Below are 19,999 nucleotides of genomic sequence, written 5' to 3' on the forward strand. Positions count from 1 at the left end.
TTTTTCAGTAAGCCAATACAGTTAGGAAACTTTTTTATTAGCTTACCTGGTGATAGAAGTAGAAGAGGGCAAAAAAGTGCCTGTATCTCACCTACAGCCATACCACATTGGATAGGCCCAATCTCGTCTGATCTTGGAAGCTAAGCAGTGTTGGGCCTGGTTAGTACTTGGGTGGGAGACCACATGGGAACACCAGGTGCTGTAGGTTTTTTCACATTACAGGCAAATTGTTTTTATTCTCTAGCTATTTAAATTGGAAACTTTTTCTTTTTATTGCCAGTACAGACATTTGGAAGAGGTCAAACAGACACAATAGCCATCACCTAAAGACTTACCACACTGTTTAGGCCCAATTCCAACTGCTTTTGGCAGCTAAACAGTGTTGAGCCTGTTTAGTAGTTTAATTTAAGACCCCCTGCTAATATCATGTCCTGTAGGTCTTTTTACATTACCAACACATGATTTTTTTCAGTAAGCCAATACAGTTAGGAAACTTTTTTATTAGCTTACCTGGTGATAGAAGTAGAAGAGGGCAAAAAAGTGCCTGTATCTCACCTAGAGCCATACCACATTGGATAGGCCCAATCTCGTCTGATCTTGGAAGCTAATCAGTGTTGGGCCTGGTTAGTACTTGGGTGGGAGACCACATGGGAACACCAGGTGCTGTAGGTTTTTTCACATTACAGGCAAATTGTTTTTATTCTCTAGCTATTTAAATTGGAAACTTTTTCTTTTTATTGCCAGTACAGGCATTTGGAAGAGGTCAAACAGACACAATAGCCATCACCTAAAGACTTACCACACTGTTTAGGCCCAATTCCAACTGCTTTTGGCAGCTAAACAGTGTTGAGCCTGTTTAGTAGTTTAATTTAAGACCCCCTGCTAATATCATGTCCTGTAGGTCTTTTTACATTACCAACACATGATTTTTTTCAGTAAGCCAATACAGTTAGGAAACTTTTGTATTAGCTTACCTGGTGATAGAAGTAGAAGAGGGCAAAAAAGTGCCTGTATCTCACCTACAGCCATACCACATTGGATAGGCCCAATCTCGTCTGATCTTGGAAGCTAAGCAGTGTTGGGCCTGGTTAGTACTTGGGTGGGAGACCACATGGGAACACCAGGTGCTGTAGGTTTTTTCACATTACTGGCAAATTGTTTTTATTCTCTAGCTATTTAAATTGGAAACTTTTTCTTTTTATTGCCAGTACAGACATTTGGAAGAGGTCAAACAGACACAATAGCCATCACCTAAAGACTTACCACACTGTTTAGGCCCAATTCCAACTGCTTTTGGCAGCTAAACAGTGTTGAGCCTCTTTAGTAGTTTAATTTAAGACCCCCTGCTAATATCATGTCCTGTAGGTCTTTTTACATTACCAACACATGATTTTTTTCAGTAAGCCAATACAGTTAGGAAACTTTTTCATTAGCTTACTTGGTGATAGAAGTAGAAGAGGGCAAAAAAGTGCCTGTATCTCACCTACAGCCATACCACATTGGATAGGCCCAATCTCGTCTGATCTTGGAAGCTAAGCAGTGTTGGGCCTGGTTAGTACTTGGGTGGGAGACCACATGGGAACACCAGGTGCTGTAGGTTTTTTCACATTACAGGCAAATTGTTTTTATTCTCTAGCTATTTAAATTGGAAACTTTTTCTTTTTATTGCCAGTACAGACATTTGGAAGAGGTCAAACAGACACAATAGCCATCACCTAAAGACTTACCACACTGTTTAGGCCCAATTCCAACTGCTTTTGGCAGCTAAACAGTGTTGAGCCTGTTTAGTAGTTTAATTTAAGACCCCCTGCTAATATCATGTCCTGTAGGTCTTTTTACATTACCAACACATGATTTTTTTCAGTAAGCCAATACAGTTAGGAAACTTTTTTATTAGCTTACCTGGTGATAGAAGTAGAAGAGGGCAAAAAAGTGCCTGTATCTCACCTACAGCCATACCACATTGGATAGGCCCAATCTCGTCTGATCTTGGAAGCTAAGCAGTGTTGGGCCTGGTTAGTACTTGGGTGGGAGACCACATGGGAACACCAGGTGCTGTAGGTTTTTTCACATTACAGGCAAATTGTTTTTATTCTCTAGCTATTTAAATTGGAAACTTTTTCTTTTTATTGCCAGTACAGACATTTGGAAGAGGTCAAACAGACACAATAGCCATCACCTAAAGACTTACCACACTGTTTAGGCCCAATTCCAACTGCTTTTGGCAGCTAAACAGTGTTGAGCCTGTTTAGTAGTTTAATTTAAGACCCCCTGCTAATATCATGTCCTGTAGGTCTTTTTACATTACCAACACATGATTTTTTTCAGTAAGCCAATACAGTTAGGAAACTTTTGTATTAGCTTACCTGGTGATAGAAGTAGAAGAGGGCAAAAAAGTGCCTGTATCTCACCTACAGCCATACCACATTGGATAGGCCCAATCTCGTCTGATCTTGGAAGCTAAGCAGTGTTGGGCCTGGTTAGTACTTGGGTGGGAGACCACCTGGGAACACCAGGTGCTGTAGGTTTTTTCACATTACTGGCAAATTGTTTTTATTCTCTAGCTATTTAAATTGGAAATTTTTTCTTTTTATTGCCAGCACAGACATTTGGAAGAGGTCAAACAGACACAATAGCCATCACCTAAAGACTTACCACACTGTTTAGGCTCAATTCCAACTGCTTTTGGCAGCTAAACAGTGTTGAGCCTCTTTTGTAGTTCAATTTAAGACCCCCTGCTAATATCATGTCCTGTAGGTCTTCTTACATTACCAACACATGATTTTTTTCAGTAAGCCAATACAGTTAGGAAACTTTTGTATTAGCTTACCTGGTGATAGAAGTAGAAGAGGGCAAAAAAGTGCTTTTAACTCACCTACAGCCATACCACATTGGATAGGCCCAATCTCGTCTGATCTTGGAAGCTAAGCAGTGTTGGGCCTGGTTAGTACTTGGGTGGGAGACCACATGGGAACACCAGGTGCTGTAGGTTTTTTCACATTACTGGCAAATTGTTTTTATTCTCTAGCTATTTAAATTGGAAACTTTTTCTTTTTATTGCCAGTACAGACATTTGGAAGAGGTCAAACAGACACAATAGCCATCACCTAAAGACTTACCACACTGTTTAGGCCCAATTCCAACTGCTTTTGGCAGCTAAACAGTGTTGATCCTCTTTAGTAGTTTAATTTAAGACCCCCTGCTAATATCATGTCCTGTAGGTCTTTTTACATTACCAACACATGATTTTTTTCAGTAAGCCAATACAGTTAGGAAACTTTTTTATTAGCTTACCTGGTGATAGAAGTAGAAGAGGGCAAATAAGTGCCTGTATCTCACCTACAGCCATACCACATTGGATAGGCCCAATCTCCTCTGATCTTGGAAGCTAAGCAGTGTTGGGCCTGGTTAGTACTTGGGTGGGAGACCACATGGAAACACCAGGTGCTGTAGGTTTTTTTCACATTACAGGCAAATTGTTTTTATTCTCTAGCTATTTAAATTGGAAACTTTTTCTTTTTATTGCCAGTACAGACATTTGGAAGAGGTCAAACAGACACAATAGCCATCACCTAAAGACTTACCACACTGTTTAGGCCCAATTCCAACTGCTTTTGGCAGCTAAACAGTGTTGAGCCTCTTTAGTAGTTTAATTTAAGACCCCCTGCTAATATCATGTCCTGTAGGTCTTTTTACATTACCAACACATGATTTTTTTCAGTAAGCCAATGCAGTTAGGAAACTTTTTTATTAGCTTACCTGGTGATAGAAGTAGAAGAGGGCAAAAAATTGCCCTTATTTCACCTACAGCCATACCACATTGGATAGGCCCAATCTCGTCTGATCTTGGAAGCTAAGCAGTGTTGGGCCTGGTTAGTACTTGGGTGGGAGACCACATGGGAACACCAGGTGCTGTAGGTTTTTTCACATTACAGGCAAATTGTTTTTATTCTCTAGCTATTTAAATTGGAAACTTTTTCTTTTTATTGCCAGTACAGACATTTGGAAGAGGTCAAACAGACACAATAGCCATCACCTAAAGACTTACCACACTGTTTAGGCCCAATTCCAACTGCTTTTGGCAGCTAAACAGTGTTGATCCTCTTTAGTAGTTTAATTTAAGACCCCCTGCTAATATCATGTCCTGTAGGTCTTTTTACATTACCAACACATGATTTTTTTCAGTAAGCCAATACAGTTAGGAAACTTTTTTATTAGCTTACCTGGTGATAGAAGTAGAAGAGGGCAAAAAAGTGCCTGTATCTCACCTACAGCCATACCACATTGGATAGGCCCAATCTCGTCTGATCTTGGAAGCTAAGCAGTGTTGGGCCTGGTTAGTACTTGGGTGGGAGACCACATGGGAACACCAGGTGCTGTAGGTTTTTTCACATTACAGGCAAATTGTTTTTATTCTCTAGCTATTTAAATTGGAAACTTTTTCTTTTTATTGCCAGTACAGACATGTGGAAGAGGTCAAACAGACACAATAGCCATCACCTAAAGACTTACCACACTGTTTAGGCCCAATTCCAACTGCTTTTGGCAGCTAAACAGTGTTGAGCCTCTTTAGTAGTTTAATTTAAGACCCCCTGCTAATATCATGTCCTGTAGGTCTTTTTACATTACCAACACATGATTTTTTTCAGTAAGCCAATACAGTTAGGAAACTTTTTTATTAGCTTACCTGGTGATAGAAGTAGAAGAGGGCAAATAAGTGCCTGTATCTCACCTACAGCCATACCACATTGGATAGGCCCAATCTCGTCTGATCTTGGAAGCTAAACAGTGTTGGGCCTGGTTAGTACTTGGGTGGGAGACCACATGGGAACACCAGGTGCTGTAGGTTTTTTTCACATTACAGGCAAATTGTTTTTATTCTCTAGCTATTTAAATTGGAAACTTTTTTCTTTTTATTGCCAGTACAGACATTTGGAAGAGGTCAAACAGACACAATAGCCATCACCTAAAGACTTACCACACTGTTTAGGCCCAATTCCAACTGCTTTTGGCAGCTAAACAGTGTTGAGCCTCTTTAGTAGTTTAATTTAAGACCCCCTGCTAATATCATGTCCTGTAGGTCTTTTTACATTACCAACACATGATTTTTTTCAGTAAGCCAATGCAGTTAGGAAACTTTTTTATTAGCTTACCTGGTGATAGAAGTAGAAGAGGGCAAAAAATTGCCCATATTTCACCTACAGCCATACCACATTGGATAGGCCCAATCTCGTCTGTTCTTGGAAGCTAAGCAGTGTTGGGCCTGGTTAGTACTTGGGTGGGAGACCACATGGGAACACCAGGTGCTGTAGGTTTTTTCACATTACAGGCAAATTGTTTTTATTCTCTAGCGATTTAAATTGGAAACTTTTTCTTTTTATTGCCAGTACAGACATTTGGAAGAGGTCAAACAGACACAATAGCCATCACCTAAAGACTTACCACACTGTTTAGGCCCAATTCCAACTGCTTTTGGCAGCTAAACAGTGTTGAGCCTCTTTAGTAGTTTAATTTAAGACCCCCTGCTAATATCATGTCCTGTAGGTCTTTTTACATTACCAACACATGATTTTTTTCAGTAAGCCAATACAGTTAGGAAACTTTTTTATTAGCTTACCTGGTGATAGAAGTAGAAGAGGGCAAAAAAGTGCCTGTATCTCACCTACAGCCATACCACATTGGATAGGCCCAATCTCGTCTGATCTTGGAAGCTAAGCAGTGTTGCGCCTGGTTAGTACTTGGGTGGGAGACCACATGGGAACACCAGGTGCTGTAGGTTTTTTCACATTACAGGCAAATTGTTTTTATTCTCTAGCTATTTAAATTGGAAACTTTTTCTTTTTATTGCCAGTACAGACATTTGGAAGAGGTCAAACAGACAGAATAGCCATCACCTAAAGACTTACCACACTGTTTAGGCCCAATTCCAACTGCTTTTGGCAGCTAAACAGTGTTGAGCCTCTTTAGTAGTTTAATTTAAGACCCCCTGCTAATATCATGTCCTGTAGGTCTTTTTACATTACCAACACATGATTTTTTTCAGTAAGCCAATACAGTTAGGAAACTTTTTTATTAGCTTACCTGGTGATAGAAGTAGAAGAGGGCAAAAAAGTGACTGTATCTCACCTACAGCCATACCACATTGGATAGGCCCAATCTCGTCTTATCTTGGAAGCTAAGCAGTGTTGGGCCTGGTTAGTACTTGGGTGGGAGACCACATGGGAACACCAGGTGCTGTAGGTTTTTTCACATTACAGGCAAATTGTTTTTATTCTCTAGCTATTTAAATTGGAAACTTTTTCTTTTTATTGCCAGTACAGACATGTGGAAGAGGTCAAACAGACACAATAGCCATCACCTAAAGACTTACCACACTGTTTAGGCCCAATTCCAACTGCTTTTGGCAGCTAAACAGTGTTGAGCCTCTTTAGTAGTTTAATTTAAGACCCCCTGCTAATATCATGTCCTGTAGGTCTTTTTACATTACCAACACATGATTTTTTTCAGTAAGCCAATACAGTTAGGAAACTTTTTTATTAGCTTACCTGGTGATAGAAGTAGAAGAGGGCAAAAAATTGCCCATATTTCACCTACAGCCATACCACATTGGATAGGCCCAATCTCGTCTGTTCTTGGAAGCTAAGCAGTGTTGGGCCTGGTTAGTACTTGGGTGGGAGACCACATGGAAACACCAGGTGCTGTAGGTTTTTTCACATTACAGGCAAATTGTTTTTATTCTCTAGCGATTTAAATTGGAAACTTTTTCTTTTTATTGCCAGTACAGACATTTGGAAGAGGTCAAACAGACACAATAGCCATCACCTAAAGACTTACCACACTGTTTAGGCCCAATTCCAACTGCTTTTGGCAGCTAAACAGTGTTGAGCCTCTTTAGTAGTTTAATTTAAGACCCCCTGCTAATATCATGTCCTGTAGGTCTTTTTACATTACCAACACATGATTTTTTTCAGTAAGCCAATACAGTTAGGAAACTTTTTTATTAGCTTACCTGGTGATAGAAGTAGAAGAGGGCAAAAAAGTGCCTGTATCTCACCTACAGCCATACCACATTGGATAGGCCCAATCTCGTCTGATCTTGGAAGCTAAGCAGTGTTGCGCCTGGTTAGTACTTGGGTGGGAGACCACATGGGAACACCAGGTGCTGTAGGTTTTTTCACATTACAGGCAAATTGTTTTTATTCTCTAGCTGTTTAAATTGGAAACTTTTTCTTTTTATTGCCAGTACAGACATTTGGAAGAGGTCAAACAGACAGAATAGCCATCACCTAAAGACTTACCACACTGTTTAGGCCCAATTCCAACTGCTTTTGGCAGCTAAACAGTGTTGAGCCTCTTTAGTAGTTTAATTTAAGACCCCCTGCTAATATCATGTCCTGTAGGTCTTTTTACATTACCAACACATGATTTTTTTCAGTAAGCCAATACAGTTAGGAAACTTTTTTATTAGCTTACCTGGTGATAGAAGTAGAAGAGGGCAAAAAAGTGACTGTATCTCACCTACAGCCATACCACATTGGATAGGCCCAATCTCGTCTTATCTTGGAAGCTAAGCAGTGTTGGGCCTGGTTAGTACTTGGGTGGGAGACCACATGGGAACACCAGGTGCTGTAGGTTTTTTCACATTACAGGCAAATTGTTTTTATTCTCTAGCTATTTAAATTGGAAACTTTTTCTTTTTATTGCCAGTACAGACATTTGGAAGAGGTCAAACAGACACAATAGCCATCACCTAAAGACTTACCACACTGTTTAGGCCCAATTCCAACTGCTTTTGGCAGCTAAACAGTGTTGATCCTCTTTAGTAGTTTAATTTAAGACCCCCTGCTAATATCATGTCCTGTAGGTCTTTTTACATTACCAACACATGATTTTTTTCAGTAAGCCAATACAGTTAGGAAACTTTTTTATTAGCTTACCTGGTGATAGAAGTAGAAGAGGGCAAAAAAGTGCCTGTATCTCACCTACAGCCATACCACATTGGATAGGCCCAATCTCGTCTGATCTTGGAAGCTAAGCAGTGTTGGGCCTGGTTAGTACTTGGGTGGGAGACCACATGGGAACACCAGGTGCTGTAGGTTTTTTCACATTACAGGCAAATTGTTTTTATTCTCTAGCTATTTAAATTGGAAACTTTTTCTTTTTATTGCCAGTACAGACATGTGGAAGAGGTCAAACAGACACAATAGCCATCACCTAAAGACTTACCACACTGTTTAGGCCCAATTCCAACTGCTTTTGGCAGCTAAACAGTGTTGAGCCTCTTTAGTAGTTTAATTTAAGACCCCCTGCTAATATCATGTCCTGTAGGTCTTTTTACATTACCAACACATGATTTTTTTCAGTAAGCCAATACAGTTAGGAAACTTTTTTATTAGCTTACCTGGTGATAGAAGTAGAAGAGGGCAAAAAATTGCCCATATTTCACCTACAGCCATACCACATTGGATAGACCCAATCTCGTCTGTTCTTGGAAGCTAAGCAGTGTTGGGCCTGGTTAGTACTTGGGTGGGAGACCACATGGGAACACCAGGTGCTGTAGGTTTTTTCACATTACAGGCAAATTGTTTTTATTCTCTAGCGATTTAAATTGGAAACTTTTTCTTTTTATTGCCAGTACAGACATTTGGAAGAGGTCAAACAGACACAATAGCCATCACCTAAAGACTTACTACACTGTTTAGGCCCAATTCCAACTGCTTTTGGCAGCTAAACAGTGTTGAGCCTGTTTAGTAGTTTAATTTAAGACCCCCTGCTAATATCATGTCCTGTAGGTCTTTTTACATTACCAACACATGATTTTTTTCAGTAAGCCAATACAGTTAGGAAACTTTTGTATTAGCTTACCTGGTGATAGAAGTAGAAGAGGGCAAAAAAGTGCCTGTATCTCACCTACAGCCATACCACATTGGATAGGCCCAATCTCGTCTGATCTTGGAAGCTAAGCAGTGTTGGGCCTGGTTAGTACTTGGGTGGGAGACCACATGGGAACACCAGGTGCTGTAGGTTTTTTCACATTACTGGCAAATTGTTTTTATTCTCTAGCTATTTAAATTGGAAACTTTTTCTTTTTATTGCCAGTACAGACATTTGGAAGAGGTCAAACAGACACAATAGCCATCACCTAAAGACTTACCACACTGTTTAGGCCCAATTCCAACTGCTTTTGGCAGCTAAACAGTGTTGAGCCTCTTTAGTAGTTTAATTTAAGACCCCCTGCTAATATCATGTCCTGTAGGTCTTTTTACATTACCAACACATGATTTTTTTCAGTAAGCCAATGCAGTTAGGAAACTTTTTTATTAGCTTACCTGGTGATAGAAGTAGAAGAGGGCAAAAAATTGCCCATATTTCACCTACAGCCATACCACATTGGATAGGCCCAATCTCGTCTGATCTTGGAAGCTAAGCAGTGTTGGGCCTGGTTAGTACTTGGGTGGGAGACCACATGGGAACACCAGGTGCTGTAGGTTTTTTCACATTACAGGCAAATTGTTTTTATTCTCTAGCGATTTAAATTGGAAACTTTTTCTTTTTATTGCCAGTACAGACATTTGGAAGAGGTCAAACAGACACAATAGCCATCACCTAAAGACTTACCACACTGTTTAGGCCCAATTCCAACTGCTTTTGGCAGCTAAACAGTGTTGAGCCTCTTAAGTAGTTTAATTTAAGACCCCCTGCTAATATCATGTCCTGTAGGTCTTTTTACATTACCAACACATGATTTTTTTCAGTAAGCCAATACAGTTAGGAAACTTTTTTATTAGCTTACCTGGTGATAGAAGTAGAAGAGGGCAAAAAAGTGCCTGTATCTCACCTACAGCCATACCACATTGGATAGGCCCAATCTCGTCTGATCTTGGAAGCTAAGCAGTGTTGCGCCTGGTTAGTACTTGGGTGGGAGACCACATGGGAACACCAGGTGCTGTAGGTTTTTTCACATTACAGGCAAATTGTTTTTATTCTCTAGCTATTTAAATTGGAAACTTTTTCTTATTATTGCCAGTACAGACATTTGGAAGAGGTCAAACAGACACAATAGCCATCACCTAAAGACTTACCACACTGTTTAGGCCCAATTCCAACTGCTTTTGGCAGCTAAACAGTGTTGAGCCTCTTTAGTAGTTTAATTTAAGACCCCCTGCTAATATCATGTCCTGTAGGTCTTTTTACATTACCAACACATGATTTTTTTCAGTAAGCCAATACAGTTAGGAAACTTTTTTATTAGCTTACCTGGTGATAGAAGTAGAAGAGGGCAAAAAAGTGCCTGTATCTCACCTACAGCCATACCACATTGGATAGGCCCAATCTCGTCTGATCTTGGAAGCTAAGCAGTGTTGGGCCTGGTTAGTACTTGGGTGGGAGACCACCTGGGAACACCAGGTGCTGTAGGTTTTTTCACATTACTGGCAAATTGTTTTTATTCTCTAGCTATTTAAATTGGAAACTTTTTCTTTTTATTGCCAGCACAGACATTTTGAAGAGGTCAAACAGACACAATAGCCATCACCTAAAGACTTACCACACTGTTTAGGCTCAATTCCAACTGCTTTTGGCAGCTAAACAGTGTTGAGCCTCTTTTGTAGTTTAATTTAAGACCCCCTGCTAATATCATGTCCTGTAGGTCTTTTTACATTACCAACACATGATTTTTTTCAGTAAGCCAATACAGTTAGGAAACTTTTTTATTAGCTTACCTGGTGATAGAAGTAGAAGAGGGCAAAAAAGTGCCTGTATCTCACCTACAGCCATACCACATTGGATAGGCCCAATCTCGTCTGATCTTGGAAGCTAAGCAGTGTTGGGCCTGGTTAGTACTTGGGTGGGAGACCACATGGGAACACCAGGTGCTGTAGGTTTTTTCACATTACAGGCAAATTGTTTTTATTCTCTAGCTATTTAAATTGGAAACTTTTTCTTTTTATTGCCAGTACAGACATTTGGAAGAGGTCAAACAGACACAATAGCCATCACCTAAAGACTTACCACACTGTTTAGGCCCAATTCCAACTGCTTTTGGCAGCTAAACAGTGTTGAGCCTCTTTAGTAGTTTAATTTAAGACCCCCTGCTAATATCATGTCCTGTAGGTCTTTTTACATTACCAACACATGATTTTTTTCAGTAAGCCAATACAGTTAGGAAACTTTTTTATTAGCTTACCTGGTGATAGAAGTAGAAGAGGGCAAAAAAGTGCCTGTATCTCACCTACAGCCATACCACATTGGATAGGCCCAATCTCGTCTGATCTTGGAAGCTAAGCAGTGTTGGGCCTGGTTAGTACTTGGGTGGGAGACCACCTGGGAACACCAGGTGCTGTAGGTTTTTTCACATTACTGGCAAATTGTTTTTATTCTCTAGCTATTTAAATTGGAAACTTTTTCTTTTTATTGCCAGCACAGACATTTTGAAGAGGTCAAACAGACACAATAGCCATCACCTAAAGACTTACCACACTGTTTAGGCTCAATTCCAACTGCTTTTGGCAGCTAAACAGTGTTGAGCCTCTTTTGTAGTTTAATTTAAGACCCCCTGCTAATATCATGTCCTGTAGGTCTTTTTACATTACCAACACATGATTTTTTTCAGTAAGCCAATACAGTTAGGAAACTTTTTTATTAGCTTACCTTGTGATAGAAGTAGAAGAGGGCAAAAAAGTGCCTAAATCTCACCTACAGCCATACCACATTGGATAGGCCCAATCTCGTCTGATCTTGGAAGCTAAGCAGTGTTGGGCCTTGTTAGTACTTGGGTGGGAGACCACATGGGAACACCAGGTGCTGTAGGTTTTTTCACATTACTGGCAAATTGTTTTTATTCTCTAGCTATTTAAATTGGAAACTTTTTTCTTTTTATTGCCAGTACAGACATTTGGAAGAGGTCAAACAGACACAATAGCCATCACCTAAAGACTTACCACACTGTTTAGGCTCAATTCCAACTGCTTTTGGCAGCTAAACAGTGTTGAGCCACTTTTGTAGTTTAATTTAAGACCCCCTGCTAATATCATGTCCTGTAGGTCTTTTTACATTACCAACACATGATTTTTTTCAGTAAGCCAATACAGTTAGGAAACTTTTGTATTAGCTTACCTGGTGATAGAAGTAGAAGAGGGCAAAAAAATGCCTGTATCTCACCTACAGCCATACCACATTGGATAGGCCCAATCTCGTCTGATCTTGGAAGCTAAGCAGTGTTGGGCCTGGTTAGTACTTGGGTGGGAGACCACATGGGAACACCAGGTGCTGTAGGTTTTTTCACATTACAGGCAAATTGTTTTTATTCTCTAGCTATTTAAATTGGAAACTTTTTCTTTTTATTGCCAGCACAGACATTTGGAAGAGGTCAAACAGACACAATAGCCATCACCTAAAGACTTACCACACTGTTTAGGCTCAATTCCAACTGCTTTTTGCAGCTAAACAGTGTTGATCCTCTTTTGTAGTTTAATTTAAGACCCCCTGCTAATATCATGTCCTGTAGGTCTTTTTACATTACCAACACATGATTTTTTTCAGTAAGCCAATACAGTTAGGAAACTTTTGTATTAGCTTACCTGGTGATAGAAGTAGAAGAGGGCAAAAAAGTGCTTTTAACTCACCTACAGCCATACCACATTGGATAGTCCCAATCTTGTCTGATCTTGGAAGCTAAGCAGTGTTGGGCCTGGTTAGTACTTGGGTGGGAGACAACATGGGAACACCAGGTGCTGTAGGTTTTTTCACATTACTGGCAAATTGTTTTTATTCTCTAGCTATTTAAATTGGAAACTTTTTCTTTTTATTGCCAGTACAGACATTTGGAAGAGGTCAAACAGACACAATAGCCATCACCTAAAGACTTACCACACTGTTTAGGCCCAATTCCAACTGCTTTTGGCAGCTAAACAGTGTTGAGCCTCTTTAGTAGTTTAATTTAAGACCCCCTGCTAATATCATGTCCTGTAGGTCTTTTTACATTACCAACACATGATTTTTTTCAGTAAGCCAATACAGTTAGGAAACTTTTTTATTAGCTTACCTGGTGATAGAAGTAGAAGAGGGCAAAAAAGTGCCTGTATCTCACCTACAGCCATACCACATTGGATAGGCCCAATCTCGTCTGATCTTGGAAGCTAAGCAGTGTTGGGCCTGGTTAGTACTTGGGTGGGAGACCACATGGGAACACCAGGTGCTGTAGGTTTTTTCACATTACAGGCAAATTGTTTTTATTCTCTAGCTATTTAAATTGGAAACTTTTTCTTTTTATTGCCAGTACAGACATTTGGAAGAGGTCAAACAGACACAATAGCCATCACCTAAAGACTTACCACACTGTTTAGGCCCAATTCCAACTGCTTTTGGCAGCTAAACAGTGTTGAGCCTGTTTAGTAGTTTAATTTAAGACCCCCTGCTAATATCATGTCCTGTAGGTCTTTTTACATTACCAACACATGATTTTTTTCAGTAAGCCAATACAGTTAGGAAACTTTTTTATTAGCTTACCTGGTGATAGAAGTAGAAGAGGGCAAAAAAGTGCCTGTATCTCACCTAGAGCCATACCACATTGGATAGGCCCAATCTCGTCTGATCTTGGAAGCTAAGCAGTGTTGGGCCTGGTTAGTACTTGGGTGGGAGACCACATGGGAACACCAGGTGCTGTAGGTTTTTTCACATTACAGGCAAATTGTTTTTATTCTCTAGCTATTTAAATTGGAAACTTTTTCTTTTTATTGCCAGTACAGACATTTGGAAGAGGTCAAACAGACACAATAGCCATCACCTAAAGACTTACCACACTGTTTAGGCCCAATTCCAACTGCTTTTGGCAGCTAAACAGTGTTGAGCCTGTTTAGTAGTTTAATTTAAGACCCCCTGCTAATATCATGTCCTGTAGGTCTTTTTACATTACCAACACATGATTTTTTTCAGTAAGCCAATACAGTTAGGAAACTTTTGTATTAGCTTACCTGGTGATAGAAGTAGAAGAGGGCAAAAAAGTGCCTGTATCTCACCTACAGCCATACCACATTGGATAGGCCCAATCTCGTCTGATCTTGGAAGCTAAGCAGTGTTGGGCCTGGTTAGTACTTGGGTGGGAGACCACATGGGAACACCAGGTGCTGTAGGTTTTTTCACATTACTGGCAAATTGTTTTTATTCTCTAGCTATTTAAATTGGAAACTTTTTCTTTTTATTGCCAGTACAGACATTTGGAAGAGGTCAAACAGACACAATAGCCATCACCTAAAGACTTACCACACTGTTTAGGCCCAATTCCAACTGCTTTTGGCAGCTAAACAGTGTTGAGCCTCTTTAGTAGTTTAATTTAAGACCCCCTGATAATATCATGTCCTGTAGGTCTTTTTACATTACCAACACATGATTTTTTTCAGTAAGCCAATACAGTTAGGAAACTTTTTCATTAGCTTACTTGGTGATAGAAGTAGAAGAGGGCAAAAAAGTGCCTGTATCTCACCTACAGCCATACCACATTGGATAGGCCCAATCTCGTCTGATCTTGGAAGCTAAGCAGTGTTGGGCCTGGTTAGTACTTGGGTGGGAGACCACATGGGAACACCAGGTGCTGTAGGTTTTTTCACATTACAGGCAAATTGTTTTTATTCTCTAGCTATTTAAATTGGAAACTTTTTCTTTTTATTGCCAGTACAGACATTTGGAAGAGGTCAAACAGACACAATAGCCATCACCTAAAGACTTACCACACTGTTTAGGCCCAATTCCAACTGCTTTTGGCAGCTAAACAGTGTTGAGCCTGTTTAGTAGTTTAATTTAAGACCCCCTGCTAATATCATGTCCTGTAGGTCTTTTTACATTACCAACACATGATTTTTTTCAGTAAGCCAATACAGTTAGGAAACTTTTTTATTAGCTTACCTGGTGATAGAAGTAGAAGAGGGCAAAAAAGTGCCTGTATCTCACCTAGAGCCATACCACATTGGATAGGCCCAATCTCGTCTGATCTTGGAAGCTAAGCAGTGTTGGGCCTGGTTAGTACTTGGGTGGGAGACCACATGGGAACACCAGGTGCTGTAGGTTTTTTCACATTACTGGCAAATTGTTTTTATTCTCTAGCTATTTAAATTGAAACTTTTTCTTTTTATTGCCAGTACAGACATTTGGAAGAGGTCAAACAGACACAATAGCCATCACCTAAAGACTTACCACACTGTTTAGGCCCAATTCCAACTGCTTTTGGCAGCTAAACAGTGTTGAGCCTGTTTAGTAGTTTAATTTAAGACCCCCTGCTAATATCATGTCCTGTAGGTCTTTTTACATTACCAACACATGATTTTTTTCAGTAAGCCAATACAGTTAGGAAACTTTTGTATTAGCTTACCTGGTGATAGAAGTAGAAGAGGGCAAAAAAGTGCCTGTATCTCACCTACAGCCATACCACATTGGATAGGCCCAATCTCGTCTGATCTTGGAAGCTAAGCAGTGTTGGGCCTGGTTAGTACTTGGGTGGGAGACCACCTGGGAACACCAGGTGCTGTAGGTTTTTTCACATTACTGGCAAATTGTTTTTATTCTCTAGCTATTTAAATTGGAAATTTTTTCTTTTTATTGCCAGCACAGACATTTGGAAGAGGTCAAACAGACACAATAGCCATCACCTAAAGACTTACCACACTGTTTAGGCTCAATTCCAACTGCTTTTGGCAGCTAAACAGTGTTGAGCCTCTTTTGTAGTTTAATTTAAGACCCCCTGCTAATATCATGTCCTGTAGGTCTTCTTACATTACCAACACATGATTTTTTTCAGTAAGCCAATACAGTTAGGAAACTTTTGTATTAGCTTACCTGGTGATAGAAGTAGAAGAGGGCAAAAAAGTGCTTTTAACTCACCTACAGCCATACCACATTGGATAGGCCCAATCTCGTCTGATCTTGGAAGCTAAGCAGTGTTGGGCCTGGTTAGTACTTGGGTGGGAGACCACATGGGAACACCAGGTGCTGTAGGTTTTTTCACATTACTGGCAAATTGTTTTTATTCTCTAGCTATTTAAATTGGAAACTTTTTCTTTTTATTGCCAGTACAGACATTTGGAAGAGGTCAAACAGACACAATAGCCATCACCTAAAGACTTACCACACTGTTTAGGCCCAATTCCAACTGCTTTTGGCAGCTAAACAGTGTTGATCCTCTTTAGTAGTTTAATTTAAGACCCCCTGCTAATATCATGTCCTGTAGGTCTTTTTACATTACCAACACATGATTTTTTTCAGTAAGCCAATACAGTTAGGAAACTTTTGTATTAGCTTACCTGGTGATAGAAGTAGAAGAGGGCAAAAAAGTGCCTGTATCTCACCTACAGCCATACCACATTGGATAGGCCCAATCTCGTCTGATCTTGGAAGCTAAGCAGTGTTGGGTCTGGTTAGTACTTGGGTGGGAGACCACATGGGAACACCAGGTGCTGTAGGTTTTTTCACATTACAGGCAAATTGTTTTTATTCTCTAGCTATTTAAATTGGAAACTTTTTCTTTTTATTGCCAGTACAGACATTTGGAAGAGGTCAAACAGACACAATAGCCATCACCTAAAGACTTACCACACTGTTTAGGCCCAATTCCAACTGCTTTTGGCAGCTAAACAGTGTTGAGCCTCTTTTGTAGTTTAATTTAAGACCCCCTGCTAATATCATGTCCTGTAGGTCTTTTTACATTACCAACACATGATTTTTTTCAGTAAGCCAATACAGTTAGGAAACTTTTTTATTAGCTTACCTTGTGATAGAAGTAGAAGAGGGCAAAAAAGTGCCTGAATCTCACCTACAGCCATACCACATTGGGTAGGCCCAATCTCGTCTGATCTTGGAAGCTAAGCAGTGTTGGGCCTTGTTAGTACTTGGGTGGGAGACCACATGGGAACACCAGGTGCTGTAGGTTTTTTCACATTACTGGCAAATTGTTTTTATTCTCTAGCTATTTAAATTGGAAACTTTTTCTTTTTATTGCCAGTACAGACATTTGGAAGAGGTCAAACAGACACAATAGCCATCACCTAAAGACTTACCACACTGTTTAGGCTCAATTCCAACTGCTTTTGGCAGCTAAACAGTGTTGAGCCACTTTTGTAGTTTAATTTAAGACCCCCTGCTAATATCATGTCCTGTAGGTCTTTTTACATTACCAACACATGATTTTTTTCAGTAAGCCAATACAGTTAGGAAACTTTTGTATTAGCTTACCTGGTGATAGAAGTAGAAGAGGGCAAAAAAATGCCTGTATCTCACCTACAGCCATACCACATTGGATAGGCCCAATCTCGTCTGATCTTGGAAGCTAAGCAGTGTTGGGCCTGGTTAGTACTTGGGTGGGAGACCACATGGGAACACCAGGTGCTGTAGGTTTTTTCACATTACAGGCAAATTGTTTTTATTCTCTAGCTATTTAAATTGGAAACTTTTTCTTTTTATTGCCAGCACAGACATTTGGAAGAGGTCAAACAGACACAATAGCCATCACCTAAAGACTTACCACACTGTTTAGGCTCAATTCCAACTGCTTTTTGCAGCTAAACAGTGTTGAGCCTCTTTTGTAGTTTAATTTAAGACCCCCTGCTAATATCATGTCCTGTAGGTCTTTTTACATTACCAACACATGATTTTTTTCAGTAAGCCAATACAGTTAGGAAACTTTTGTATTAGCTTACCTGGTGATAGAAGTAGAAGAGGGCAAAAAAGTGCTTTTAACTCACCTACAGCCATACCACATTGGATAGGCCCAATCTCGTCTGATCTTGGAAGCTAAGCAGTGTTGGGCCTGGTTAGTACTTGGGTGGGAGACCACATGGGAACACCAGGTGCTGTAGGTTTTTTCACATTACTGGCAAATTGTTTTTATTCTCTAGCTATTTAAATTGGAAACTTTTTCTTTTTATTGCCAGTACAGACATTTGGAAGAGGTCAAACAGACACAATAGCCATCACCTAAAGACTTACCACACTGTTTAGGCCCAATTCCAACTGCTTTTGGCAGCTAAACAGTGTTGATCCTCTTTAGTAGTTTAATTTAAGACCCCCTGCTAATATCATGTCCTGTAGGTCTTTTTACATTACCAACACATGATTTTTTTCAGTAAGCCAATACAGTTAGGAAACTTTTGTATTAGCTTACCTGGTGATAGAAGTAGAAGAGGGCAAAAAAGTGCCTGTATCTCACCTACAGCCATACCACATTGGATAGGCCCAATCTCGTCTGATCTTGGAAGCTAAGCAGTGTTGGGTCTGGTTAGTACTTGGGTGGGAGACCACATGGGAACACCAGGTGCTGTAGGTTTTTTCACATTACAGGCAAATTGTTTTTATTCTCTAGCTATTTAAATTGGAAACTTTTTCTTTTTATTGCCAGTACAGACATTTGGAAGAGGTCAAACAGACACAATAGCCATCACCTAAAGACTTACCACACTGTTTAGGCCCAATTCCAACTGCTTTTGGCAGCTAAACAGTGTTGAGCCTCTTTTGTAGTTTAATTTAAGACCCCCTGCTAATATCATGTCCTGTAGGTCTTTTTACATTACCAACACATGATTTTTTTCAGTAAGCCAATACAGTTAGGAAACTTTTTTATTAGCTTACCTTGTGATAGAAGTAGAAGAGGGCAAAAAAGTGCCTGAATCTCACCTTCAGCCATACCACATTGGGTAGGCCCAATCTCGTCTGATCTTGGAAGCTAAGCAGTGTTGGGCCTTGTTAGTACTTGGGTGGGAGACCACATGGGAACACCAGGTGCTGTAGGTTTTTTCACATTACTGGCAAATTGTTTTTATTCTCTAGCTATTTAAATTGGAAACTTTTTCTTTTTATTGCCAGTACAGACATTTGGAAGAGGTCAAACAGACACAATAGCCATCACCTAAAGACTTACCACACTGTTTAGGCTCAATTCCAACTGCTTTTGGCAGCTAAACAGTGTTGAGCCACTTTTGTAGTTTAATTTAAGACCCCCTGCTAATATCATGTCCTGTAGGTCTTTTTACATTACCAACACATGATTTTTTTCAGTAAGCCAATACAGTTAGGAAAATTTTGTATTAGCTTACCTGGTGATAGAAGTAGAAGAGGGCAAAAAAATGCCTGTATCTCACCTACAGCCATACCACATTGGATAGGCCCAATCTCGTCTGATCTTGGAAGCTAAGCAGTGTTGGGCCTGGTTAGTACTTGGGTGGGAGACCACATGGGAACACCAGGTGCTGTAGGTTTTTTCACATTACAGGCAAATTGTTTTTATTCTCTAGCTATTTAAATTGGAAACTTTTTCTTTTTATTGCCAGCACAGACATTTGGAAGAGGTCAAACAGACACAATAGCCATCACCTAAAGACTTACCACACTGTTTAGGCCCAATTCCAACTGCTTTTGGCAGCTAAACAGTGTTGAGCCTCTTTAGTAGTTTAATTTAAGACCCCCTGCTAATATCATGTCCTGTAGGTCTTTTTACATTACCAACACATGATTTTTTTCAGTAAGCCAATACAGTTAGGAAACTTTTGTATTAGCTTACATGGTGATAGAAGTAGAAGAGGGCAAAAATGTGCCTTTGACTCACCTACAGCCATACCACATTGGATAGGCCCAATCTCGTCTGATCTTGGAAGCTAAGCAGTGTTGGGCCTGGTTAGTACTTGGGTGGGACACCACATGGGAACACCAGGTGCTGTAGGTTTTTTCACATTACAGGCAAATTGTTTTTATTCTCTAGCTATTTAAATTGGAAACTTTTTCTTTTTATTGCCAGTACAGACATTTGGAAGAGGTCAAACAGACACAATAGCCATCACCTAAAGACTTACCACACTGTTTAGGCCCAATTCCAACTGCTTTTGGCAGCTAAACAGTGTTGAGCCTGTTTAGTAGTTTAATTTAAGACCCCCTGCTAATATCATGTCCTGTAGGTCTTTTTACATTACCAACACATGATTTTTTTCAGTAAGCCAATACAGTTAGGAAACTTTTTTATTAGCTT

The 19,999-nt window shown here is 39.9% G+C and overlaps 41 non-coding genes and 2 pseudogenes across 41 annotated transcripts; all 43 read left to right on the top strand.

The window, feature by feature from the left end:
• The first annotated feature begins 89 nt into the window (after window positions 1-89).
• Window positions 90-208, top strand: LOC146013540 (5S ribosomal RNA). The gene has a single exon (XR_014446514.1). It is a non-coding gene; the product is annotated as a 5S ribosomal RNA (ribosomal RNA).
• Window positions 209-553: 345 nt separating this feature from the next.
• LOC146017076 (5S ribosomal RNA) lies at window positions 554-672 on the top strand. Its single transcript, XR_014449950.1, has one exon. It is a non-coding gene; the product is annotated as a 5S ribosomal RNA (ribosomal RNA).
• A 345-nt stretch (window positions 673-1,017) lies between these two features.
• Window positions 1,018-1,136, top strand: LOC146013541 (5S ribosomal RNA). Its single transcript, XR_014446515.1, has one exon. It is a non-coding gene; the product is annotated as a 5S ribosomal RNA (ribosomal RNA).
• A 345-nt stretch (window positions 1,137-1,481) lies between these two features.
• LOC146013542 (5S ribosomal RNA) lies at window positions 1,482-1,600 on the top strand. Its single transcript, XR_014446516.1, has one exon. It is a non-coding gene; the product is annotated as a 5S ribosomal RNA (ribosomal RNA).
• A 345-nt stretch (window positions 1,601-1,945) lies between these two features.
• On the top strand, window positions 1,946-2,064 carry LOC146013543 (5S ribosomal RNA). Its single transcript, XR_014446517.1, has one exon. It is a non-coding gene; the product is annotated as a 5S ribosomal RNA (ribosomal RNA).
• A 345-nt stretch (window positions 2,065-2,409) lies between these two features.
• On the top strand, window positions 2,410-2,528 carry LOC146015934 (5S ribosomal RNA). The gene has a single exon (XR_014448841.1). It is a non-coding gene; the product is annotated as a 5S ribosomal RNA (ribosomal RNA).
• Window positions 2,529-2,873: 345 nt separating this feature from the next.
• LOC146013545 (5S ribosomal RNA) lies at window positions 2,874-2,992 on the top strand. The gene has a single exon (XR_014446519.1). It is a non-coding gene; the product is annotated as a 5S ribosomal RNA (ribosomal RNA).
• Window positions 2,993-3,337: 345 nt separating this feature from the next.
• LOC146016943 (5S ribosomal RNA) lies at window positions 3,338-3,456 on the top strand. The gene has a single exon (XR_014449822.1). It is a non-coding gene; the product is annotated as a 5S ribosomal RNA (ribosomal RNA).
• A 346-nt stretch (window positions 3,457-3,802) lies between these two features.
• Window positions 3,803-3,921, top strand: LOC146013546 (5S ribosomal RNA). The gene has a single exon (XR_014446520.1). It is a non-coding gene; the product is annotated as a 5S ribosomal RNA (ribosomal RNA).
• Window positions 3,922-4,266: 345 nt separating this feature from the next.
• On the top strand, window positions 4,267-4,385 carry LOC146013547 (5S ribosomal RNA). The gene has a single exon (XR_014446521.1). It is a non-coding gene; the product is annotated as a 5S ribosomal RNA (ribosomal RNA).
• A 345-nt stretch (window positions 4,386-4,730) lies between these two features.
• LOC146014347 (5S ribosomal RNA) lies at window positions 4,731-4,849 on the top strand. The gene has a single exon (XR_014447294.1). It is a non-coding gene; the product is annotated as a 5S ribosomal RNA (ribosomal RNA).
• A 347-nt stretch (window positions 4,850-5,196) lies between these two features.
• LOC146015671 (5S ribosomal RNA) lies at window positions 5,197-5,315 on the top strand. The gene has a single exon (XR_014448585.1). It is a non-coding gene; the product is annotated as a 5S ribosomal RNA (ribosomal RNA).
• A 345-nt stretch (window positions 5,316-5,660) lies between these two features.
• Window positions 5,661-5,779, top strand: LOC146016948 (5S ribosomal RNA). The gene has a single exon (XR_014449827.1). It is a non-coding gene; the product is annotated as a 5S ribosomal RNA (ribosomal RNA).
• Window positions 5,780-6,124: 345 nt separating this feature from the next.
• On the top strand, window positions 6,125-6,243 carry LOC146017386 (5S ribosomal RNA). The gene has a single exon (XR_014450261.1). It is a non-coding gene; the product is annotated as a 5S ribosomal RNA (ribosomal RNA).
• A 345-nt stretch (window positions 6,244-6,588) lies between these two features.
• LOC146017485 (5S ribosomal RNA) lies at window positions 6,589-6,707 on the top strand. Its single transcript, XR_014450354.1, has one exon. It is a non-coding gene; the product is annotated as a 5S ribosomal RNA (ribosomal RNA).
• Window positions 6,708-7,052: 345 nt separating this feature from the next.
• LOC146016949 (5S ribosomal RNA) lies at window positions 7,053-7,171 on the top strand. The gene has a single exon (XR_014449828.1). It is a non-coding gene; the product is annotated as a 5S ribosomal RNA (ribosomal RNA).
• A 345-nt stretch (window positions 7,172-7,516) lies between these two features.
• LOC146017387 (5S ribosomal RNA) lies at window positions 7,517-7,635 on the top strand. The gene has a single exon (XR_014450262.1). It is a non-coding gene; the product is annotated as a 5S ribosomal RNA (ribosomal RNA).
• Window positions 7,636-7,980: 345 nt separating this feature from the next.
• LOC146013548 (5S ribosomal RNA) lies at window positions 7,981-8,099 on the top strand. Its single transcript, XR_014446522.1, has one exon. It is a non-coding gene; the product is annotated as a 5S ribosomal RNA (ribosomal RNA).
• A 345-nt stretch (window positions 8,100-8,444) lies between these two features.
• LOC146014554 (5S ribosomal RNA) lies at window positions 8,445-8,563 on the top strand. The gene has a single exon (XR_014447504.1). It is a non-coding gene; the product is annotated as a 5S ribosomal RNA (ribosomal RNA).
• A 345-nt stretch (window positions 8,564-8,908) lies between these two features.
• Window positions 8,909-9,027, top strand: LOC146013549 (5S ribosomal RNA). Its single transcript, XR_014446523.1, has one exon. It is a non-coding gene; the product is annotated as a 5S ribosomal RNA (ribosomal RNA).
• A 345-nt stretch (window positions 9,028-9,372) lies between these two features.
• Window positions 9,373-9,491, top strand: LOC146013551 (5S ribosomal RNA). Its single transcript, XR_014446525.1, has one exon. It is a non-coding gene; the product is annotated as a 5S ribosomal RNA (ribosomal RNA).
• Window positions 9,492-9,836: 345 nt separating this feature from the next.
• On the top strand, window positions 9,837-9,955 carry LOC146016950 (5S ribosomal RNA). Its single transcript, XR_014449829.1, has one exon. It is a non-coding gene; the product is annotated as a 5S ribosomal RNA (ribosomal RNA).
• A 345-nt stretch (window positions 9,956-10,300) lies between these two features.
• On the top strand, window positions 10,301-10,419 carry LOC146015945 (5S ribosomal RNA). The gene has a single exon (XR_014448852.1). It is a non-coding gene; the product is annotated as a 5S ribosomal RNA (ribosomal RNA).
• A 345-nt stretch (window positions 10,420-10,764) lies between these two features.
• On the top strand, window positions 10,765-10,883 carry LOC146013552 (5S ribosomal RNA). The gene has a single exon (XR_014446526.1). It is a non-coding gene; the product is annotated as a 5S ribosomal RNA (ribosomal RNA).
• A 345-nt stretch (window positions 10,884-11,228) lies between these two features.
• On the top strand, window positions 11,229-11,347 carry LOC146015957 (5S ribosomal RNA). The gene has a single exon (XR_014448864.1). It is a non-coding gene; the product is annotated as a 5S ribosomal RNA (ribosomal RNA).
• Window positions 11,348-11,692: 345 nt separating this feature from the next.
• Window positions 11,693-11,811, top strand: LOC146016682 (5S ribosomal RNA). Its single transcript, XR_014449564.1, has one exon. It is a non-coding gene; the product is annotated as a 5S ribosomal RNA (ribosomal RNA).
• Window positions 11,812-12,157: 346 nt separating this feature from the next.
• On the top strand, window positions 12,158-12,276 carry LOC146013553 (5S ribosomal RNA). Its single transcript, XR_014446527.1, has one exon. It is a non-coding gene; the product is annotated as a 5S ribosomal RNA (ribosomal RNA).
• Window positions 12,277-12,621: 345 nt separating this feature from the next.
• LOC146010934 (5S ribosomal RNA) lies at window positions 12,622-12,740 on the top strand (annotated as a pseudogene).
• Window positions 12,741-13,085: 345 nt separating this feature from the next.
• LOC146013554 (5S ribosomal RNA) lies at window positions 13,086-13,204 on the top strand. Its single transcript, XR_014446528.1, has one exon. It is a non-coding gene; the product is annotated as a 5S ribosomal RNA (ribosomal RNA).
• Window positions 13,205-13,549: 345 nt separating this feature from the next.
• LOC146015511 (5S ribosomal RNA) lies at window positions 13,550-13,668 on the top strand. Its single transcript, XR_014448430.1, has one exon. It is a non-coding gene; the product is annotated as a 5S ribosomal RNA (ribosomal RNA).
• Window positions 13,669-14,013: 345 nt separating this feature from the next.
• LOC146013555 (5S ribosomal RNA) lies at window positions 14,014-14,132 on the top strand. The gene has a single exon (XR_014446529.1). It is a non-coding gene; the product is annotated as a 5S ribosomal RNA (ribosomal RNA).
• A 345-nt stretch (window positions 14,133-14,477) lies between these two features.
• On the top strand, window positions 14,478-14,596 carry LOC146013557 (5S ribosomal RNA). Its single transcript, XR_014446531.1, has one exon. It is a non-coding gene; the product is annotated as a 5S ribosomal RNA (ribosomal RNA).
• A 345-nt stretch (window positions 14,597-14,941) lies between these two features.
• Window positions 14,942-15,060, top strand: LOC146015536 (5S ribosomal RNA). Its single transcript, XR_014448455.1, has one exon. It is a non-coding gene; the product is annotated as a 5S ribosomal RNA (ribosomal RNA).
• Window positions 15,061-15,404: 344 nt separating this feature from the next.
• On the top strand, window positions 15,405-15,523 carry LOC146015968 (5S ribosomal RNA). The gene has a single exon (XR_014448875.1). It is a non-coding gene; the product is annotated as a 5S ribosomal RNA (ribosomal RNA).
• Window positions 15,524-15,868: 345 nt separating this feature from the next.
• On the top strand, window positions 15,869-15,987 carry LOC146013558 (5S ribosomal RNA). The gene has a single exon (XR_014446532.1). It is a non-coding gene; the product is annotated as a 5S ribosomal RNA (ribosomal RNA).
• Window positions 15,988-16,332: 345 nt separating this feature from the next.
• Window positions 16,333-16,451, top strand: LOC146015398 (5S ribosomal RNA). The gene has a single exon (XR_014448320.1). It is a non-coding gene; the product is annotated as a 5S ribosomal RNA (ribosomal RNA).
• Window positions 16,452-16,796: 345 nt separating this feature from the next.
• On the top strand, window positions 16,797-16,915 carry LOC146017506 (5S ribosomal RNA). The gene has a single exon (XR_014450375.1). It is a non-coding gene; the product is annotated as a 5S ribosomal RNA (ribosomal RNA).
• Window positions 16,916-17,260: 345 nt separating this feature from the next.
• On the top strand, window positions 17,261-17,379 carry LOC146013559 (5S ribosomal RNA). The gene has a single exon (XR_014446533.1). It is a non-coding gene; the product is annotated as a 5S ribosomal RNA (ribosomal RNA).
• Window positions 17,380-17,724: 345 nt separating this feature from the next.
• On the top strand, window positions 17,725-17,843 carry LOC146013560 (5S ribosomal RNA). Its single transcript, XR_014446534.1, has one exon. It is a non-coding gene; the product is annotated as a 5S ribosomal RNA (ribosomal RNA).
• Window positions 17,844-18,188: 345 nt separating this feature from the next.
• On the top strand, window positions 18,189-18,307 carry LOC146015400 (5S ribosomal RNA). Its single transcript, XR_014448322.1, has one exon. It is a non-coding gene; the product is annotated as a 5S ribosomal RNA (ribosomal RNA).
• A 345-nt stretch (window positions 18,308-18,652) lies between these two features.
• Window positions 18,653-18,771, top strand: LOC146010950 (5S ribosomal RNA; annotated as a pseudogene).
• Window positions 18,772-19,116: 345 nt separating this feature from the next.
• On the top strand, window positions 19,117-19,235 carry LOC146013561 (5S ribosomal RNA). Its single transcript, XR_014446535.1, has one exon. It is a non-coding gene; the product is annotated as a 5S ribosomal RNA (ribosomal RNA).
• A 345-nt stretch (window positions 19,236-19,580) lies between these two features.
• LOC146015011 (5S ribosomal RNA) lies at window positions 19,581-19,699 on the top strand. Its single transcript, XR_014447946.1, has one exon. It is a non-coding gene; the product is annotated as a 5S ribosomal RNA (ribosomal RNA).
• Window positions 19,700-19,999: the final 300 nt, after the last annotated feature.

The sequence above is a fragment of the Crinia signifera genome, chromosome 6, assembly GCF_055691185.1.
Source record: "Crinia signifera chromosome 6, ASM5569118v1, whole genome shotgun sequence".
Taxonomy (NCBI): Eukaryota; Metazoa; Chordata; class Amphibia; order Anura; family Myobatrachidae; genus Crinia; species Crinia signifera.